At 44.5% G+C, this 19,262-nt stretch overlaps 1 pseudogene; it reads left to right on the forward strand.

Moving 5' to 3' along the window:
* LOC120053192 overlaps nucleotides 1-19,262 on the forward strand; it is a 207,759-nt pseudogene that overhangs the window by 124,978 nt on the left and 63,519 nt on the right.

Consider the following 19,262-nt stretch of genomic DNA (forward strand, 5'->3'; position numbering starts at 1 on the left):
ACTGACTTCCTCCCAGGTACCACAAAGTACCACAAAGTACCCCAAACAATCCTTAAGTCCGCAAACAGGCACCCCAAACAGGTACCCAAGGTACACTGCCAGGTCACTGACCTCATCTCACAACCCAAACAGGTACCCCAAAGCACCACAAACAAACCCAAAAAGGAACCCCAAAGTACCAAAATAACCCCCAAAAAGTACCCAAGGTACACTGCCAGGTCACTGACCTCCTCCTTGTAGGCTGTCTCATCGCTGTCGGTAGCTAACTTGATGATGATGTTGGAGTCGTGAATGGCCACGCAGTCGTGGGTGACATGGAGTACAGAAAGGGTCTAAACACACAGCCAGATTGAGGGTCAGCGTGGCAGAGTTGTTGTTGCTTTACCACTTTTACCCTATGATTTAAAAAAATTAAATAATGCCTGTGCATTCTTTTATTGGATGAGGCACCTGAAGTGAAAAAAAGAAACCTTATTGATCAACATTTGAGCCACATGGAATGGGTCAAAGATATGCATACTGTAAATAATATACACATTTGCATTTAAGATTATATTCTGCCAATATATTCTTCCACCTATATTTTCACTACTTGGCTGCATTCTTCTGGGTTAGATCTTTAGTGACTCGCTCCTGCAGGTTCATGCTCCACAACATCCGTAAAGTACGACCCTACCTCACACGGGAAGCGGAGCAGGTCCTAATCCAGGCACTTGTCGTCTCCTGCCTGGACTACTGCAACTCGCTGTTGGCTGGGCTCCCCACTTGTGCCATCAAACCCCTGTAAATTATCCAGGACACCGCAGCCCATCTGGTGTTCAACCTTGTCAAGTTCAATCAAATTTAAATCAATCAAATGTGATTATAAGTCCCTTTTTACATCAGCAGTTGTCACAAAGTGTTCATACAGAAACCGAGCCTAAAACCCTAGAGAGCAAGCAGTTCGGATATAGAAGCATGGTGGCTAGAATAAAACTCCCTAGAAAGGCTGGAACCTAGGAAGAAACCAGGCTCTGATGGGTGGCCAGTCTCCCATGTCACTCTACTCCTATGCACACTCCACTGGCTTCTAGTCGAAGCTCACATCAACTACAAGACCATGGTACTTGCCTATGGAACAGCAAGAGGATATTCCCGCCCTACCTAGAGGCTATACTCAAACCCTACACCCCAACCCGAGTACTCCATTCTGCCACCTCTGTTCTCTTGGCACTCCCACCCCTACCGCTCATCCCAGTCATAGCTGTTCTCTGCCCTGGCACCCCAATAGTGGAACCAGCTTCCCCCTGAAGCTAGGAAAGCAGAGTTCCTGCCCATCTTCCAAAAATCTCTGAAACCCTACCTCTTCAAAGAGTATCTTAAATCATTTTTGTGAACTAACTGACTTTGCTGATAGATACTTTATTACGGAAAAATGTACTTACTATACCTAAAATATGTGGTTGTCCTACCTAGCTAGCTTAAGATGAATGCACGTAAGTTACAGTTTTTAACTAAGTCACTCTGGATAAGAGTGTCTGCTAAATTACAATTTATTTTATTTAAATGGGTACTTTCTGGTCATTTTGGGTACCTGTTTGGGGTATCTGTTTGGGGTTGTTTGGGACACTTTTGGGTTCTTTGGAGTACCCGTTTGGGGTACTTGTTTGGGGCACTTTGTGGTACCTGTTTGGAGTTGTTTGGGTTACTATATGGCAGTGGTTCCCAAACTGTGGGGGGCACAAGGGGTTGGAGGTTCAGCCTCTCGCTGAACCTCTACAATTGCACCTTGTAGAATGCACAAGGTGCAATTTCGAAATCGGGTAGTGCATCATCAATTTATCTCTTGTTATGTCAGACATTGCAGACACTAGAGAGCTATTTATAACTAGCCCATGTCAGCTAACGTTTTTTAGCTTGGTTTCTTAGCCCATTGATTTTGTTGTAATGCTTGAGTCATTCAAGTATCACATGAACACACATAAGACATAGCAAAATGTGTATAATTGCAGGAAATTAGCTTTAAAATAGCAATAAAAAATGTCTACATCCCATGGTAAAATTTATAGAATTGCAGGAAATAAGCTTTGATCCTGCAAAATGTTATTTCTGCCAACACAAGGGGTGTGAACAGTTTGTGCCATGAACAGTGCTTGTGCCTATAGAAATAAATGTGGCCATGGGGGGCGTGGAATGTTCCCCAATGCTGGAAGGGTGAAAAGAAGTTTGGGAAACCCTGCTTTAGGGTAATCTGTTTGGGTTTGTTTGGGGTACTTTGGATACCTGTTAGGGGGAACTGTTTGGCTTTGTTTGGGGCACTTTGTGGTTGTTTGGGGCATTTTGGAGTTGTTCGGAGTACTTTGTTGTACTTTAGAGTTGTTTTGTTTACGTTGGGGTACTTTGGGGTATCTGTTTGTGGTTGTTTGGTCTACTTTGGGGTAGTTTAGGTTTTCTGTTTAGGGTACACTGCGGTACCTGTTCTGGGTTGTTTGGTGTTGTTTGGGGTGAGTAGTAAGACCCTTGGCTAATGGTAATGGTACACAAGCCTAACACCCAGGCGCATTACAGTATCACACAGAGAAAAAATGAAAAAGTTACCTCCCTTTAGATAGCTTTAGAACACACTGTCATGCTAAATGAGATTATGTTAGATAATGAACAATCTCTGAAATGAGCCTGAGCGCATTTGGACTGGAACATATTTAATTAATAAAATGGAAAATTAAAGCTGCATTGATTATAAATGGACAACCCTGATTTGTACTAATTAGACCTGATTTGCATATACAGGAAAATATTACAGAGATTGGTTTTGATTGCTCAAGGCTTGCTTTGTACTTCTGCGTGTGCATGCGAGGCAGCCTCTCTCTGCCAATACTGTGTTTGTCTCAGTAGTTGCCATTTGATCAGTTATTTCTTCAATTTAAAGTTTTTGTAACTTTCACTCACAGCTTGTTGCTGCCTCCTCACCTCAGGTGGTGCACAACATACCAGCTGGATGTTTTGAGGGTTTGTTGCTGCACCTGACAGCTATTTGGAGATGGTTTTTAGGGTGTTGAAACTATGAAGAACGGGTCAACAGAGGTTTGGTTATAACTAAACCAAGGTTTTTTCCTGCATAGGAAACCACCGAAGCCACTTTTTGAGCCAGGAACAACCCTGTAAACCAGTGTGAGGAAAAGGACCAGCCTTTGAGTACTCCCTTTCATCTGCAATCTTCCCTATTAGGGTATGTTTGATCTGTTCTTGTGGACCCAAGTGATGGGGCATCATGGATGGAGTGGTTTGATCAAAAAATCCTTATGAGAATAGGGACAGACAGAGCTTTGAATCACAACAAAAGGGAACATGGAATTAATGGAAAACTCAGACACTTGTCTTCATCTCAGGAACAACAAGTTCACACCAGAACACGTGGTACATTTAACCTCTACGGGATCTGGCCTTTCTCTTGCATTTCAAAGATGATGGTACAAAAAAACTAAAACATGTTTTTTTCTTTGTTTTATCTTTTACCAGATCTAATGTGTTATATTCTCCTACATTAATTTCACATTTCCACAAACTTCAAAGTGTTTGAAATGGTATGAAGAATATGCATAACCTTGCTTCAGGTCCTGAGCTACAGGCAGGTAGATTTGGGTATGTCATTTTAGGCTAAAATGTTTCAAAAAGTGTCGGATTTCTTTTAAAAAGCAAGTGTTCCATGGCCAGATGTATTACTTGGTTGGACAGTCACCCAAAGGGAATAAAGTGTGGCACTTAATCACCAAGTTGCTCAGTGAGAAAGCCTTTGATGGAGACTCCAGCATCACTTACACCCCATGGGAGATGAAGGATGCACCTGTCCAAGTGGGTGAGTGGCAGAGTGGGGAGATTGATCAACAACCACCGTTAGTCAGTATATAGTGGAAAGGAAAGGGGGTTGGTGTGGAAGTAGGTTAGCAACCAGACATTTAATGTCAACTTGTTACCTTCACACTTCCACAAACAAGCCATTCCTCTTACATGTACAGTCAATTCATAGCAATTCATCCCCAATAAAAGTTGGATAATAGTGCTGCTTGTGGTCCAGTGCATTATACTGTAAGGATAAGTGATCATGGTGAAAGAGAGGCTAATGTTAACCGAAGTGAGGGGCTTGTACAGTGAATGTGTTTATTAAATGTTAAAAGTGGTTATTTTCTGAATGTTTTTGTTGCCTACACTACAGGATGAAAACATACTGGCAATATATCATGAAATAAAACATACTTTAATGTGGTCCAGGCTTTATATTCAGACTGCCATATGTGGATTTATTCTAAAAGCACAGTCATTGTCTTGAATTATACCATAGAGGTAGTATTCTGCAGATTAACACAGTACAGTACACCCATTGGAAAACATACAAGAACGGGTACATGTACACACACAAAACACACACATTTCAGGGTATTGTAGATGTTGTCAGCAGGTGGTACGTTTGCTCAGATACCCAGGAAGCAGAAGGGGATAGAGAGACAAAGAAACACATTTCCAACCCGCTCTCTGTATGACAGTTTGGCTGATGAGACCTGTGTGCCAGAGACATGTCCATATCAAAGGGAAAACACACAACACACCCACCGCTGAGAATATAGATAACTTGCCTTGGCTTGGCTTGTGGGATTGGCAAGGAGAACTGTTGATGAATCTGATCGCTCGATGCCTTTCAGAACATGCCTACACCTCTCCATGCTTTACACTTTACATGTGCCAAGAGCAAGCTTTATTAGGCTTTGAATAGAGACGGTAAAAGGAAATGGGGTCAAGATGACTGTAGTTATGGAGAGGAATGTGTGAAAGCCTAGCGTGTTAGCCTGTTTGAGTGGCTCTCCAGTTACGAGTTCATCCTAGTGTTGCTGCTTGTTTGATTAATTTGTGCTGTTGCACCATAAGGAGATATTAGAGTTGAGGAGCAAAGGTTTGACTTGTTGAGGAATGTGATAAACTCACAATGGATAGGCTACACACATACTACCCCAAATAAAAGTGTGTATGAAAGAGAGCACGCAAACACATTTTCTTCTTGAATCAAAATATAAATAATCATTTTTTCCAGTTTTAAGCAGGCAGTTCTTGCAGGGAATGAGCCCAGGCTTCTGGCTGTTGTCATATGTATTACTCAAATCTGATCTTCTGGACAGTTCCATAAGATGCCTGCATGCCCACTCAGTCACTTTTGCAAGTTTAATCTATTTCATTTTGCAAAAAGACAAATTAATCTTGTGCTTTCTGATTTTTTTTCTCCATTCCATTTATATAATTTCACTCTCTGCATTGTTATGCATTTGGCTATACTCTCATAACGTATCCTTGTTGTCAACACAGGACCGCCTGCAGACAAATTATGTCTCGTTAAATTAAGGCGAAAGTATGAGATTTCTGCTTTCACTCATTTTGTTTCACAAAAACAAATCACTTACTTAAACCTGATTGCTCAGGCTCACAATACTTCAATTAAATATATAAATGAAATGAAGCATAAAGAAGATGTACACTTTACAGGCCTAGCAGAAACTCATTACTGAATGATCAGTGTAGGAGTCAGAGGAATTTGTCTCTTCCTTGGTTGTCTTTGGTAGAGTGGCAGCCCTGGCCACAATAGCCAGGCTAGAATAATATTTGATATGCCTTTGAAAGGATATCCATCTTCTCACTTTTTCAAAATACCATTTTTCACAGGACCTGCTGTATAGATGCTGCCCTATAGACTTGTGTACGGAATGTATTACATGCTTCAGAAATTGTATTACCTTTTTCAAAACAAGGGGGACCTGTTTGGACAGACACACATTTTGAGTATACCATAGCAATGCATGTTTGTTTAGATGTGGATTTATAATCTGTAGAGAGCCTTGTTCTGATTGGACATGACATTACATAACGTGGAAGAAGTGGTGGCTAGAGGATTTACTGATTTAATGTAGATAGTGTAACTAATACCTTCAGAGTGGAAACTATAGTGGCGGACTAACAGTCATCGTGTAACCCTCTCTCTCTCCCTCCCCTTCTACCCTCTCCCTCCACCTCCCCAGATAAATGTCCGTGTGAGGTGCTGACAGCGCGGGTCCACCCTGGGGAGATTAACGCCAGCTGGGTGATGAAGGGAATCCTGGAGTTCCTATGTAGCAGTGACAAGGTCGCCGAGAGCCTGAGGGAGGCCTACATCTTTAAGATTGTCCCCATGCTCAATCCCGGCAGGGTCATCAATGGCGCGTACCTACTCTGCATTCTGACACCCACCCTGACACCCCTGTTAACCTGGACGTGGTCATTTAGCTAGGCAGTCCAGGAAGCTAACCTGTACGTCCAGGTTACTGTAGGGTCATCTTACTGACACAGAGGGTATGCAATGTCAAATGAGTCTATTGTATCTTCATACTGTCAATAGAGGAAGCTTAATTCATGTGTAGGGAGTTTGAGCCACAGGGCTGGAGTCCATTCTAACTAAAAATTCGGAATTGAATTCTGCAGTTTGGCACATTGCCATGATATGGTTTTGAAGTGTAACTCTCATGTTTGATCCCATTCAGTAGTACACCAGTACTTAACAACAGTGGTGGAAAAACCCAATTGTGATATTTGAGTAAAAGTACAGATACCTTAATAGAAAGTTACTCAAGTGAAAGTTAGTCACAAGTAAAATTCTACTTGAGTAAAAGTAAAAAAAGTATTTGGTTCTAAATATACTTAACTATCAAAAGTAAATGTAATTGCTAAAATATACTTAAGTATCAAAAGTAAAGTATAAATCATTTCAAATTCCTTATATTAAGCAAAGCAGACGGCACCATTTTCTTGTTTTAAAAATGTACAGATATCTAGGGGCCACACTCCAACACTCAGACATTATGTACAGATATCTAGGGGCCCACTCCAACACTCAGACATTATGTACAGATATCTAGGGGCCACACTCCAACACTCAGACATTATGTACAGATATCTAGGGGCACACTCCAACACTCAGACATTATGTACAGATATCTAGGGGCACACTCCAACACTCAGACATTATGTACAGATATCTAGGGTGTCACACTCCAACACTCAGACATTATGTACAGATATCTAGGGGCACACTCCAACACTCAGACATTATGTACAGATATCTAGGGGCCCACTCCAACACTCAGACATTATTACAGATATCTAGGGGCACACTCCAACACTCAGACATTATGTACAGATATCTAGGGGCCACACTCCAACACTCAGACATTATGTACAGATATCTAGGGGCACACTCCAACACTCAGACATTATGTACAGATATCTAGGGGCACACTCCAACACTCAGACATTATGTACAGATATCTAGGGTGTCACGTTCCTGACCTATTTCTGTTAGTTTGTTGTATGTGTTAGTTGGTCAGGACGTGAGTTTGGGTGGGCATTCTATGTTTTCTGTTTCTATGTTGGTTTAAGGGTTGCCTGGTATGGCTCTCAATTAGAGGCAGGTGTTTGGCGTTTCCTCTAATTGAGAGTCATATTTAGGTAGGTTGTTTCACAGTGTTCGTTGTGGGTGGTTGTCTCCTGTGTCAGTGTTTGTCGCACCATACGGGACTGTTCGGTTTGTTTGTACATCGTTCTTTTTGTGTAGTCTATTTTCCCTGTTCGTGCGTTCTTCGTGTTATATGTAAGTTCGTATAGTTCAGGTCTGTCTACGTTTTCGTTTCGTTATTTTGTTAATTATTCAAGTGTTTTCGTTTCGTGTTTATTCCGTCTTGTTTAATTAAAATATGTCATTTCACAACGCTGCGCCTTGGTTCAATCACTACTCCTCCTCTTCGGTTGAAGAGGAGGAGGAACACCGTTACAGAACCACCCACCAAATAACCAGAACCAAGCAGCGGTGTAACGGGAGGTACGGACAGCGCACGAAGCAGGATTTATGGTCTTGGGAGGAGATCATGGAAGGAAAAGGACCATGGGCTAAAGTGGAGGTGAATCGCCGCCCATGGGAACAGCTGGAGGCAGCTCGGAGAGCGGAGGAAACGGGAGAGAGGAACCGGCATTATGAGGGGACGCGTCTGGCACGGAAGCCCGAAAAGCCCGTGAGTACTACCCAAAAATTTCTTGGGGGGGGGCTAAGAGGTAGTGGGCCAAGGGCAGGTAGGAGACCTGCGCCCACTTCCCAGGCTAACCGTGGAGAGCGGGAGTACGGGCAGACACCGTGTTACGCAGTAGAGCGCACGGTGTCTCCTGTACGTGTGCATAGCCCAGTGCGGGTTATTCCACCTCCCCGCACTGGTAGGGCTAGATTGGGCATTGAGCCAAATGTCATGAAGCCGGCCCTTCATATCTGGCCACCAGTACGTCTCCTCGGGCCGGCTTACATGGCACCAGCCTTACGCATGGTGTCCCCGGTTCGCCTACATAGCCCGGTGCGGGTTATTCCACCTCCCCGCACTGGTCGGGCGACGGGGAGCATTCAACCAGGTAGGGTTGGGCAGGCTCAATGCTCAAGGGAGCCAGTACGCTTGCACGGTCCGGTATTTCCGGCACTACCTCCCCGCCCCAGCCCAGTACCACCAGTGCCTACACTACGCACCAGGCTTCCAGTGCGTCTCCAGAGCCCTGTTCCTCCTCCACGCACTCTCCCTATGGTGCGTGTCTCCAGCCCAGTGCCTCCAGTTCTGGCACCACGCACTAAGCCATCTGTGCGTCTCCAGAGCCCTGTACACACTGTTCCTTCTCTCCGTACTCGTCCTGATGTGCGTGCCCTCAGCCCGGTGCCACCAGTGCCGGTACCACGCACCAGGCAAATAGTACGTTTTGAGAGTCCAGTGTGCCCTGTCCCTGCTCCCCGCACTAGGCTTGAAGTGCGTGTCTCCAGTCCGGTGCCTCCAGTTCCGGCACCACGCACCAGGCCTTCAGTGCGTCTCAGCCGGCCAGAGTCTGCCGTCTGCCCAACGGCGCCTGAACTGTCCGTCTGCCAAGCGCCGCATGAACTGCCCGTCTGCCATGAGCCTGCAAAGCCGCCCGTCTGCCATGAGCCTACAGAGCCTTCCGCCAGACTGGAGCCGCTAGAGCCTTCCGCCAGACAGGAGCAGCCAAAGCCTTCCGCTAGACAGGATCAGTCTGAGCCATCCGTCTCCGCAGCGCCATCTGAGCCATCCGTCTCCTCAGCGCCGTCTGAGCCATCCGTCTCCTCAGCGCCATCTGAGCCATCCGTCTCCTCAGCGCCATCTGAGCCATCCGTCTCCCCAGCGCCGTCTGAGCCATCCGTCTGTCCCGAGCCATTAGAGCCGCCCGTCTGTCCCGAGCCGTCAGAGCCGTTAGTCAGTCAGGAGCCGCTAGAGCCATTTGCCAGACAGGATCTGCCAGAGCCGCCAACCAGACAGGATCTGCCAGAGCCGCCAACCAGACAGGATCTGCCAGAGCCGCCAGCGAGCCATGAGCGTCCAGAGCCGTCAGCGAGCCATGAGCGTCCAGAGCCGTCAGCGAGCCATGAGCGTCCAGAGCCGTCAGCTAGCCATGAGCGTCCAGAGCCGTCAGCTAGCCATGAGCGTCCAGAGCCGTCAGCCAGCCATGAGCGTCCAGAGCCGTCAGCCAGCCATGAGCGTCCAGAGCCGTCAGCGAGCCATGAGCGTCCAGAGCCGTCAGCGAGCCATGAGCGTCCAGAGCCGTCAGCCAGCCATGAGCGTCCAGAGCCGTCAGCCAGCCATGAGCGTCCAGAGCCGTCAGCCAGCCATGAGCGTCCAGAGCCGTCAGCCAGCCATGAGCGTCCAGAGCCGTCAGCCAGCCATGAGCGTCCAGAGCCGTCAGCCAGCCATGAGCGTCCAGAGCCGTCAGCCAGCCATGAGCGTCCAGAGCCGTCAGCCAGCCATGAGCGTCCAGAGCCGTCAGCTAGCCATGAGCGTCCAGAGCCGTCAGCGAGCCATGAGCGTCCAGAGCCGTCAGCGAGCCATGAGCGTCCAGAGCCGTCAGCCAGCCATGAGCGTCCAGAGCCGTCAGCCAGCCATGAGCGTCCAGAGCCGTCAGCCAGCCATGAGCGTCCAGAGCTGTCAGCTAGCCATGAGCGTCCAGAGCCGTCAGCCAGTCATGAGCTGCCCCTCAGCCCAGAGCGGCCATTAATCCAGAACTGCCCCTCAGTCCAGAGCTGTCTCTCTGTCCGGAGCTGCCTTTCAGTCCGGAGTTGCCCCTCTATCCTGAGCTACCTCTCTATCTACCTCTCTATTCTCACCTACCTCTATGTCCTGAGCTACCTTGTCCCGGAGCTGTACCTTTATTTTGTGTTGCCTATATTAGGTGGGTGGAAGAGAGGGGTGGTCATTCTGAGGGGGATTAGCAAGCTGGGATTGACTATGGTGGGGTGGGGACCTCGTCCTGAGCCTGAGCCACCACCGTGGTCAGATGCCCACCCAGACCCTCCCCTAAACTTTGTGCTGGTGCGCCCGGAGTTCGCACCTTAGGGGGGGGGTTATGTCACGTTCCTGACCTATTTCTGTTAGTTTGTTGTATGTGTTAGTTGGTCAGGACGTGAGTTTGGGTGGGCATTCTATGTTTTCTGTTTCTATGTTGGTTTAAGGGTTGCCTGGTATGGCTCTCAATTAGAGGCAGGTGTTTGGCGTTTCCTCTAATTGAGAGTCATATTTAGGTAGGTTGTTTCACAGTGTTCGTTGTGGGTGGTTGTCTCCTGTGTCAGTGTTTGTCGCACCATACGGGACTGTTCGGTTTGTTTGTACATCGTTCTTTTTGTGTAGTCTATTTTCCCTGTTCGTGCGTTCTTCGTGTTATATGTAAGTTCGTATAGTTCAGGTCTGTCTACGTTTTCGTTTCGTTATTTTGTTAATTATTCAAGTGTTTTCGTTTCGTGTTTATTCCGTCTTGTTTAATTAAAATATGTCATTTCACAACGCTGCGCCTTGGTTCAATCACTACTCCTCCTCTTCGGTTGAAGAGGAGGAGGAACACCGTTACATAGGGGCACACTCCAACACTCAGACATTATGTACAGATATCTAGGGGCACACTCCAACACTCAGACATTATGTACAGATATCTAGGGGCACACTCCCACACTCAGACATTATGTACAGATATCTAGGGGCCACACTCCAACACTCAGACATTATGTACAGATATCTAGGGGCACACTCCAACACTCAGACATTATGTACAGATATCTAGGGGCACACTCCCACACTCAGACATGATGTACAGATATCTAGGGGCACACTCCAACACTCAGACATCATGTACAGATATCTAGGGGCACACTCCAACACTCAGACATCATGTACAGATATCTAGGGGCACACTCCAACACTCAGACATTATGTACAGATATCTAGGGGCACACTCCAACACTCAGACATTATGTACAGATATCTAGGGGCACACTCCAACACTCAGACATGATGTACAGATATCTAGGGGCACACTCCAACACTCAGACATTATGTACAGATATCTAGGGGCACACTCCAACACTCAGACATTATTACAGATATCTAGGGGCACACTCCAACACTCAGACATTATTACAGATAGCCAGGGGCACACTCCAACACTCAGACATTATGTACAGATATCTAGGGGCACACTCCAACACTCAGACATTATGTACAGATATCTAGGGGCCCACTCCAACACTCAGACATTATGTACAGATATCTAGGGGCACACTCCAACACTCAGACATTATGTACAGATATCTAGGGGCACACTCCAACACTCAGACATTATGTACAGATATCTAGGGGCACACTCCAACACTCAGACATCATTCACAAATTATGCATTTGTGTTTAGTTAGTCCGCCAGATCAGAGGCACTAGGGACCACGAGTTATCTTGATAAGTTCGTGAATTTGAAAAAATGTATGTCCTGCTAAGCATTCAAAATGTAATAGTACTTTTGGGTGTCAGTGAAAATGTATGGAGTAAAAAGTACATCATTCTCTTTAGGAATGTTGTGAAGTAAAAGTAAAAGTAATCAAAAAAATAAATAGTAAAGTACAGATACCTCCAAAAACTACTTAAGCAGTACTTATAAGTATTTTTACTTAAGTGCTTTACACCACTGCTTAACAAAAGCTACAACATCATATTGATAGTCTTATTCATGGACTGGAGGTGACCGATACGCCTCCATACCCCTCTGTACACATTACTGATCTGACTCCCTACTGACGCCATGTAGGAACTAGATCCAATCAGAACTGCAGTCTTTTCATTATCACCAGCCTAATGCTCAGGGAGCCTGAGCATAACAATCATTGATCAGTTTGTAGCCTATTACACAATGTTTGGGGCTAAAGAGAGATGGACTCAACAATGACAACAACTTGGTGCTGTAGGTCATGTTGTCTAAAAACATTCCCTCTTCTCTAGTGTCTGTAGCTGCAATGAGAGTAGTATGATTTTTAACACAACAATAAACATTTAAAGGTGTCTTCTAAATATTGTATGGAACAATCTCCAAACTCATATATAAAGCCGTTAACATACATAATATACATGTTGGAAGTGTCATAATCCTTTGAAATTGAAATTGTGATTTGATATGTTGAAAGGTCACATTTGCTCATACTAGTTTCACCACAGATCTCAGGAAGACGAAAATGCACTTTGCATGAATCACAGCTAATCTGAGATCTGAGCTGTCTATGTTAAACCATCGTTTATATTTCCTTCTTTGTTCATCGAGCCATGCTATGAAGAAGAAGACAGCATTTACTTTGGCTTGAACATTGGACTTATTGAAATACGTATTCCTCTTGCATTTTCACAATCCATCTCCCTTGGCAACTGATTGTGCTGTCAACTTGTTTGCTGTTTCGGGGAAGACAAATACAAACACGTGCACTTGTTTCACTGTGCACTCGCTTGACTCTGCTGCTATTTTCAGCTCACACAAAGTATGAAGTATTGGTTCTTCAGATATGGTCTAAGACACTGCATCTCAATGCAAGAGGCGTCACTGCAGTACCTGGTTCGAATCCAGGCTGCATCACATCCAGCCGTGATTGGGAGTCCCATAGGGCGGCGCACAATTGGCCCAGCGTCGTCTGGGTTTGGCTCGGGGTAGGCCGTCATTGTAAATAAGAATGTGTTCTTAACTGACTTGCCTAGTTAAATAAAGGTTAAGTAAATAAATAAGAAATATGGTAATTTCTAATGATGTAGGATCTTAATTAAATCACCCTGTTGCAAGAAAACTTTCCTTTAAAACGTTTAGTGTATTTTAGGTTTAAAAAGGCTTCTGAAGTTTGTCATTTTCGAAATGTCAGACTTGATTTTCCCTACAATTTTTTTTTGCAATCCCAACAAAAATGTCAATGAATTATATTCCACATAATAGTTCACATTTCCTGTTGCTGCAGGATTATTTTCATTATAGCACACTGGCTCAAATTTAGATCTTACATCTGTACGAGTATGATAGCACAATCTGCGTCACAAAGCTGGTCTGACCAGAGGGAGAGGGAGATGTAAACCGAGCTGACTTTTTGACTAACAACCTTTTGCTTTGCTGTTATCTTCCTGATTGCAGAGAGAGAATGTGATGACATTGAGCTAGATGCTTGTATTTAGCATGGGACCACACAGTAAGAGGTGAGAACAGAATAGTGTGTGTCGGTAGGGAATCCACTAGTCTAAAACAAGGAGTACCACATGCACAGCCACCAACCTATGTCTGACTGTGACACTAACTGACAGCTTTCATGTGAAATCCCCCGCGCTCTGTGCAGCAGCATTCTTCCCAGCTGTGTATGTCAGCACAATCAACTATTTACTTATATTAGACAATGCTGTGAAATCTAAGAAGACGGGGAAACCAAGTGTATCTTTCATACCTTCAGTGACAGGTTTTGGAAAAGCATTTAGAGCACGCTGAAATTGGGCATTTGAGGGCAATGCTGTGAAAGACAAATTATTGATTTTCTCCATTATAGCATATTGGACAAGCCATTTGAGGTTGGGGCATGACACATTGAGGTCCATTGTTGACAACAGCAGCATGTGTTCAGTTTTAAACGACACTGCTGTGTAGGGCTATCAGCTCAATGTGCCAGATGAGAACTAGTAAAACATAAATACTCCACAAGTGGGCTACTAACACCATGCACACGCCAGTAAATTGCTTGATGTATTCATCCCTTTGTTACATCTAATGTGTTCCGTTAGAGGAATTAAGCATCAAAGAATAAAACTCACTGAGCATTTGAGATATTTGACACAAAATCTCATTATTAGATCTGAGTGGTTAAATGTCCCTTAAATTGAATTAGTTTTCTGTGAGAGATGATAAAAGACGTTGGCATTGCACGGCGCCATATCTCTTCTGATTAGGGTTGCAAAGCTACAGGTAATTTACCAAAGTTACCAGAATCTTCAGTAATTTTGATAAATAACAGAAGATATATGGCAATCTATCGTAACTCTGGTGATTTAAACTTGAATAACATTTAAAACCTTTATTCATATACACTACAGGTCAAAAGTTTTAGAACACCTATTCATTCAAGGGTTTTTCTTTAGTTTTACTATTTTCTACATTGTAGAATCTAAACTATGAAATAACACATATGGAATCATGTAGTAACCAAAAAAGTGTTAAACAAATCAAAATATGTTATATTTGAGATTCTTCAAATAGCCACCATTTGCCTTGATGACAGCTTTGCCTACTCTTGAAATTCTCTCAAACAGCTTCATGAGGTAGTCACTTGGAATGCATTTCAATTAACGTGTGCCTTAAAAGTTAATTTATGGAATTTCTTTCCTTCTTAATGCGTTTTAGCCAATCAGCCGTGTTGTGACAAGGTAGGGCTGGTATACAGAAGATAGCACTATCTGGTAAAAGACCAAGTGAATATTATGGCAAGAACAGCTCAAATAAGCAGAGATAAATGACAGTCCATCATTACTTTAAGACGTGAAGGTCAGTCAATACGGAAAATGTCAAAAACTTTAAAAGTTTCTTCAACTGCAGTTGCAAAAACCATCAAGCGCTATGATGAAACTGGCTCTCATGAGGACCGCCACAGGAATGGAAGACCCAGAGTTACCTCTGCTGCAAATCAAATTCAAATTCAAATCAAATTTTATTTGTCACATACACATGGTTAGCAGATGTTAATGCGAGTGTAGCGAAATGCTTGTGCTTCTAGTTCCGACAATGCAGTAATAACCAACGAGTAATCTAACCTAACAATTCCACAACTACTACCTTATACAGACAAGTGTAAAGGGATAAAGAATATGTACATAAAGATATATGAATGAGTGATGGTACAGAACGGCATAGGCAAGATGCAGTAGATGGTATCGAGTACAGTATATACATATGAGATGAGTAATGTACGGTATGTAAACATAAAAGTGTCATAGTTTAAAGTGGCTAGTGATACAGGTATTACATAAAGATGGCAAGATGCAGTAGATGATATAGAGTACAGTATATACATATACATGATATATTAAGTGGCATTGTTTAAAGTGGCTAGTGATACATTTTTGATCAATTTCCATCAATTTCCATTATTAAAGTGAGCTGGAGTTGAGTCAGTATGTTGGCAGCAGCCACTCAATGTTATTGGTGGCTGTTTAAAAACTTCTTAGGGCTGCAATCCCGGCAACGGGATCGATATGACAACAGCCAGTGAAAGTGCAAATTCCAAAAACAGAAATCTCATAATTCAAATTCCTCAGACATACATGTGTCTTATACCATTTTAAAGGTAATCTTGCTGTTAATCCCACCAAAGTGTCCGATTTCAAATATGCTTTTCAGCGAAAGCACCACAAACGATTATGTTAGGTCACACCAAACCACAATAAGCACAGCCATTTTTCCAGCCAAAGATCGGAGTCACAAAAAGCACAGAGATAAAATTAATCACTAACCATTGATGATCTTCATCAGATGACACTCATAGGACTTCATGTTACACAATACATGTATGTTTTGTTTGATAAAGTTCATATTTATATAAAAAAATCTGAGTTTACATTGGCACGTTACATTCACTAGTTCCAAAAACATCCAGTGATTTTGCATACCCACATCGTTTCAACAGAAATACGCATCATAAATGTAGATGATAATACAAGTTATACACATGGAATTATAGATATACCTCTCCTTAATGCAACCTCTGTGTCAGATTTCAAAAAAACTTTATGGAAAAAGCAAACCATGCAATAATCTGAGACGGCGCTCAGAACAATAGTCAAATTAGCCGCCATGTTGGAGTCAACAGAAACCAGAAAATACATGATAAATGTTTCCTTACCTTTGATGATCTTCATCAGAATGCACTCCCAGGAATCCCAGGTCCACAATAAATGCTTGATTTGTTCGATAATGTCCGTTATTCATGTCCAATTAGCTACTTTTGTTAGCGTGTTTGGTAAACAATTCCAAAGTCACGAAGCGCGTTCCCTAAAAGCTGACGAAATGTCCAAAAGTTCCGTAACAGTCAGTAGAAACATGTCAAACAATGTATTGAATCAATCTTTAGAATGTTGTTAACATAAATCTTGAATAACGTTCCAACCGGAGAATTACATTGACTTCAGATGAGCGATGGAACAGAGCTCCCTCTTATGTGAATGCGCATGTTGAAAGCATGGTCAGGTCATGGCAGACTTGACTAATTCCTCTCTCATTCGGCCCCCCTTCACAGTAGAGGCATCAGACAAAGTTCTACAGACTGTTGACATCTAGTGGAAGCCGTAGGAAGTGAAAATTCAGCCTAATAATTTCCACTTCCTGTTTGGATTTTCTCTCAGTTCTTTGCCTGCCATATGAGTTCTGTTATACTCACAGACATAATTCAAACAGTTTTAGAAACTTCAGAGTGTTTTCTATCCAATACTAATAATAATATGCATATATTAGCAACTATGACTGAGGAGTAGGCCGTTAACTCTGGGCACCTCCGTGCACCTTTCATCCAAGCTACTCAATACTACCCCTGCAGCCACAAGAAGTTTTAACAGTCTGATGGCCTTGAGATAGAAGCTGTGTTCCAGTCTCTCGGTCCCTGCTTTGATGCACCTGTACTGACCTCGCCTTCTGGATGATAGCGGGGTGAACAGGCAGTGGCTCGGGTGGTTGTTGTCCTTGATGATCTTTATGGCCTTCCTGTGACATCGGGTGGTGTAGGTGTCCTGGAGGGCAGGTAGTTTGCCCCCAGTGATGCGTTGTGCAGACCTCACTACCCTCTGGAGAGCCTTACGGTTGTGGGCGGAGCAGTTGCCGTACCAGGCGGTGATACAGCCCGACAGGATGCTCTCGATTGTGCATCTGTAGAAGTTTGTGAGTGCTTTTGGTGACAAGCCGAATTTCTTCAGCGCTGCTGCGCCTTCTTCACAACGCTGTCTGTGTGGGTGGACCAATTCAGTTTGTCCGTGATGTGTACGCCGAGGAACTTGAAACTTACTACCCTCTCCACTACTGTCCTGTCGATGTGGATAGGGGGGTGCTCCCTCTGCTGTTTCCTGAAGTCCACAATCATCTCCTTTGTTTTGTTGACGTTGAGTGTGAGGTTATTTTCCTGACACCACACTCAGAGGGCCCTCACCTCCTCCCTGTAGGCCGTCTCGTCGTTGTTGGTAATCAAGCCTACCACTGTAGTGTCGTCCACAAACTTGATGATTGAGTTGGAGGCGTGCATGGCCACGCAGTCGTGGGTGAACAGGGAGTACAGGAGAGGGCTCAGAACGCACCCTTGTGGGGCCCCAGTGTTGAGGATCAGTGGGGTGGAGATGTTGTTACCTACCCTCACCACCTGGGGGTGGCCCGTCAGGAAGTCCAGTGCCCAGTTGCACAGGGCGGGGTCGAGACCCAGGGTCTCAAGCTTGATGACGAGTTTGGAGGGTACTATAGTGTTAAATGCTGAGCTGTAGTCGATGAACAGCATTCTCACATAGGTATTCCTCTTGTCCAGATGGGTTAGGGCAGTGTGCAGTGTGGTTGCGATTGCGTCGTCTGTTGACCTATTGGGGCGGTAAGCAAATTGGAGTGGGTCTAGGGTGTCAGGTTGGGTGGAGGTGATATGGGTCCTTGACTAGTCTCTCAAAGCACTTCATGATGACGGAAGTGAGTGCTACGGGGCGGTAGTCGTTTAGCTCAGTTACCTTAGATTTCTTGGGAACAGGAACAATGGTGGCCCTCTTGAAGCATGTGGGAACAGCAGACTGGGATAAGGATTGATTGAATATGTCCGTAAACACACCAGCCAGCTGGTCTGCGCATGCTCTGAGGATGCAGCCAAAGTCGAGGATTGGTAGGATGGTCAGATTTACAAGGATATGTTTGGCAGCATGAGTGAAGGATGCTTTGTTGAAGAATAGGAAGCCAATTCTGGATTTAACTTTGGATTGGAGATGTTTGATGTGAGTCTGGAAGGAGAGTTTACAGTCTAACCAGACACCTAGGTATTTGTAGTTGTTCACATATTCTAAGTCAGAGCCGTCCAGAGTAGTGATGTTGGACAGGCGGGCAGGTGCAGGCAGCGATCAGTTGAAGAGCATGCATTTAGTTTTACTTGTATTTAAGAGCAATTGGAGGCCACGGAAGGAGAGTTGTATGGCATTGAAGCTCGCCTGGAGGGTTGTTAACACAGTGTCCAAAGAAGGGCCAGAAGTATACAGAATGGTGTTGTCTGCGTAGAGGTGGATCAGAGACTCACCAACAGCAAGAACGACATCATTGATGTATACAGAGAAGAGAGTCGGTCCAATAATTGAACCCTGTGGCACCCCCATAGAGACTGCCAGAGGCCCGGACAACAGACCCTCCGATTTGACACACTGAACTCTATCAGAGAAGTAGTTGGTGAACCAGGCAAGGCATTCATTTGAGAAACCAAGGCTATCGAGTCTGCCGATGAGGATGTGGTGATTGACAGAGTCGAAAGCCTTGGCCAGGTCAATGAATACGGCTGCACAGTATTGTTTCTTATCGATGGCGGTTAAGATATCGTTTAGGACCTTGAGCGTGGCTGAGGTGCACCCATGACCAGCTCTGAAACCAGATTGCATAGCGGAGAAGGTATGGTGGGATTCGAAATGGTCGGTAATCTGTTTGTTGACTTGGCTTTCGAAGACCTTAGAAAGGCAGGGTAGGATAGATATAGGTCTGTAGCAGTTTGGGTCAAGAGTGTCCCCCCCTTTGAAGAGGGGGATGACCGCAGCTGCTTTCCAATCTTTGGGAATCTCAGACGACACGAAAGAGAGGTTGAACAGGCTAGTAATAGGGGTGGCAACAATTTCAGCAGATAATTTTTGGAAGAAAGG

Source organism: Salvelinus namaycush, chromosome 9 (genome assembly GCF_016432855.1).
Source record: "Salvelinus namaycush isolate Seneca chromosome 9, SaNama_1.0, whole genome shotgun sequence".
NCBI classification, from domain to species: domain Eukaryota; kingdom Metazoa; phylum Chordata; class Actinopteri; order Salmoniformes; family Salmonidae; genus Salvelinus; species Salvelinus namaycush.